Source organism: Tupaia chinensis, unplaced genomic scaffold (assembly GCF_000334495.1).
Source record: "Tupaia chinensis unplaced genomic scaffold, TupChi_1.0 Scaffold000143_1, whole genome shotgun sequence".
Classification (NCBI taxonomy): domain Eukaryota; kingdom Metazoa; phylum Chordata; class Mammalia; order Scandentia; family Tupaiidae; genus Tupaia; species Tupaia belangeri.
Genome location: NW_006159613.1, coordinates 214789 through 218977, shown reverse-complemented (window position 1 = coordinate 218977; position 4189 = coordinate 214789).

Below are 4189 nucleotides of genomic sequence, written 5' to 3'. Positions count from 1 at the left end.
TTTTACTCTTATGGTTGTAAGACGGACCATGACATATAGAATATTCTGATGGCGTTTTTTTTACTCTTATGGTTGTAAGACGGACCATGACATATAGAATATTCTGATGGGGTGTTTTTACTCGTATGGTTGTAAGACGGACCATGACGTATAGAATATTCTGATGGGGTGTTTTTACTCGTATGGTTGTAAGACGGACCATGACATATAGAATATTCTGGGGGTGTTTTTACTCGTATGGTTGTAAGACGGACCATGACATATAGAATATTCTGATGGGGTGTTTTTACTCGTATGGTTGTAAGACGGACCATGACATAAAGAGACGTCGTGTAAATGATCAGGGCAAGAAGATGAGGAAAAGTCAACGACGCCATTCCCATTGGCATCTTTCATAGGGGAACAAAAATTGACTCAAAACTTCCCAGAGATTTCCACCGTCTCATTTTCAAAAACCCTTTCAGCTGACCACATCTAACTGTAAAGCTTGGAAGTACAAGTTCCTCTCTTGCATACTCTGCAGAGAAGTGACAAGAAGAAAGGGGGTGGAGTAGGTGCATTGCAGTCAACACTGCAGCGTCTGCCAGACACTGGGATTCCAAAGCGATCTGGCTTGTGTATGAGGAAACTCCATGCAATTTGTGGAAAATAGGGCTTATGGTGGGATGGTGGTAATGCATGATGTTCTGTGAGGCTGACCCTCACGGGACAGTTTCAGGTTTTTGTCTGGAGATCTCCTGAGTACATTGGTCATACGCTGTGATCCCAGGCCGGCTGAGCTTGAGCTTGGATCACGGCATGAAGACCCTGTTAGGGGCTCCCCTTTGCTCGAACTCTCTCTCTTTCTTTCCTATTTCTCTCATGAAAGAGATGAATAAATATCTTTAAAGACTGAAAAATGGAGTTAAGGTAGAGTTTACCTTGGTGCAAAAAAAAAAAAAAATGAAATCCACAAAGACCCCCTTCCCATGCTCTGGGAAGGACCATGTAAGGTCTTCCACAGCCTAGTCCCAATGTATCTTTCTAGTCCAAACTTCTGCTTAATTGAACAGGGATTCTTTGTTCCAGTTGGAATTCTTGCCTTGCCTTTGCTGTAGACAATTGGTCTTCAAAAATGTTAATGAAATCTGCATATTATGAAAATACTCCATATAGATTTCAAAAATTTTTATACCCAAATGAACTTGTGGTCTAATGTTTTTTTAAATGTTTTTTCCATAAGGCATGTGTGTTGGCTAGAAAGAGAGAGACAGAGACAGAGAAGGAAAGTGAGAAATGAGCAGGGGGTCAGGGAGCAGTGGCCGTGCCACAATCAGTTCTATGCCTTTCTCCTCTTGGGCTTTTACAAACATTTTGAAGTCCCACACATGTCTGATCCCTTCTTTGATATCTTTCTCCTGGCTTCACATCTCACTTACTGTTGTTCATTCTTCAAGTCTTACTTGCTTCATAAAATCTTCCCCACTATTCTTTTGTGTTTGTTTTCCTCCTAAGGGTATATGCACTCAATGGAGAGAGAGACAGAAAGTGAGAAATAGCCTCCCCCCAGGGGGGATGGCCATGCTGCAGTCCCTTCTTCATTCTCTTTTTGGGATTTTGGGCACTCATGCACATGCACCCAGCGTGAGTTTAAGCCACTGGCTCTGAGACTCGAACCACAGTCAACTATGTGGGAGTTCAGTGAAGTAACCATTACACCATCTGCTGGTCCCATTCTATGAACTTTGCGTAAGCTTAAAAGGTAAATAAGGACTTATATTTCTATCAGTATGATAAGCTGGATAGCCAGATACATTCTTTTTTTTTGAGAGGTTTTTTTGCTATAGGATGTGTGCGCTTGCCAGAGAGACAGAGAGACAGAAGGTGAGAAATCACCCCCTAGGGGGGATGGCCGCACTGCAATCTCTTCTCCTCCATTCTCCTCTCGGGATCTTGGGCACGCATGCACACGCACCTGGCGTGAGTTTAAGCCACCGGGTCTGGGACTCAAACCATGGTCGACTACATGGGAGTCCAGTGACATAGCCATTACACTAAGTGCTGGTACCACCAGATACATTCTTACACTACAGTGTCCCTAAAAAGGTTGAATACAGATATTACAAAATAAATAAAGGCAACTAGAAGAAGGGCAGGGCTGTAAAGGAATTCCCTATGGGATAGAAATGGTGAGGAATTATAGCTTCTTAGAAATTGCCAACTATTGACTATAGCTGTGAATCTGAGAATATAAAAACTGAGAATGTCAAAAGTCGGGGTCTCATTGGTTTGAACAGATAGGGCAGAGAAGTCCCATCATGCGGTAGAATAGGGGAGGAGGAGTCAGGGCCTTGGAGCAGAACTGGAGTCTCCTACAGGAAACGTCACGGGGTTATGAGAAAACCTTCCCTCCAGAGGAAGATGATATGGATAGTGAACTGCATGCCTCAGTCTAGATCCAAATGGAACAGCACAAAAAATAAATACATCCTTTGGGCATTCTCAACCATATTTATGTTAATTTTTGAAGTCAAATTTTACACTTGTAGACAAACTGGCTTAGACAAACTCAACCTCTCCTCAAAAAAGACATGTTTCCTATTGTTATAAAGAGAAATGAAAGCTAGAGAGAATGGTTTAATGTGGGCATAATCTGAATTCCAAGATCAAATGAGAGGGAAAACAATGAAAACTATAGTAATATATTAATATAAAAATACAAACACATGAAAGCTAATAAATCCAGACCTGATGAAAGATAATAATCCTAAGATATGGGCAGCAAAAAGAATATCAAATATCATAACTAACAATAAATTCAATCTGCCTATAACAGAGACTACAGAAAAGAGTCAGAGAAAAATAAAAGATCTTAAAAGCTGTCAGAGTAAAAAATGGATTACACATAAACAGGCAGCAGTTAGATTGATGTCTTTCTTCTAGATAGCAATGAAGAACCCGGAAGACGGTGGAATAATAGATCTAAAAGAGTGGGAGAAAACAACTATCCCTGTGAGGGTGGACTTGGGGACAGTGTTCCAAGGGTGAGGGTGAAACACAGTTTCAGACAAATAGAAACTGAGAAAGTGTATTACTAGAAGACGAAAGGACGTTTTAGTTAATATGGGCAATGAAGAAGACCATAATGATCTCTGAAGGAAGATCTGAGAAGCCAGGAGAGTAGCCAGCTTGGAAAACGGTAGAAAATGAAGGTAAATCTAAACATGTATCAGCTCTGTAGGCGGCTCGTGATACATCTAATCTGTGCAGTTGCAAAAAAAGGTTTAAAATCTTGGACAGCAAGATTGGATTGTCAAAAAAAGTCGTGACCTATATTTTCTGTTTTTCTATGCAAAAATGCATCAAGACTGTCCAACAACCCAGTAATTTGGGATATATATATATATATATATAGCAGTATATTAAGTAAAGCTCCATTTACGGTAAGAATTACGGATGGTGTTGACGATCTTGTCCACATAAACCAGGATTGTATTTTCATAATATAGATATAAGGCAATTATGAAAGGGATGATTAAACCAAAAACAAACAAGCAAACAGAGCAAAGCAAAGCAACCGAAATCACCTGCATTTTGTGCCCAGACAAGTACCCCGCAGTTTATCTTCCTAGCACCCCTAGAGCAAAGTGAAGGTGTCGTCCTGCATTCAGACAGGAAAGCGCAAAATCCATGGGCCGAGAGACTGGGGTCCTGAGGAGCTGTGGTTCTCAGGTTATTCAGGAGGGATCCCGAGAGACACTGCTGTGCATTGGCTGCCTGATGGGACACCCCTTCTTCTGGGCGGCAGGTGGTGGGTGAGACAACTTCGACGTGGAGAAGGGGTTCCGTGCTGAATGATCAGAGTGATAACAGAGTGGAATACCAACCAGAGGCTTCCTACTCCACCTGGGGGTTTCCCTTACATGAAATAGAATTCTCTCTACATTTAATGTAGCTCAGTATCAGAGTGGATTCTCTTTTATGAGTAAAAAGGAAAGGTCATGGGATGTAATATTTGATTTACTGCTTTAGCTGCGGCTGCAAGGGAAAGTTCAATGAATTCTGCTTTTTTGCAATGCCGGGCCATTCCAGGTAGTCAATTTGGTTTCATTCTGGTCTGAATGCTTCCTCTGGACAGGATCTGATTTTTGCCAATAACTCTCTTGGCATGTGCTCAAGGACTGGCTGGCTCTTTGCTTCCCTTGTTATT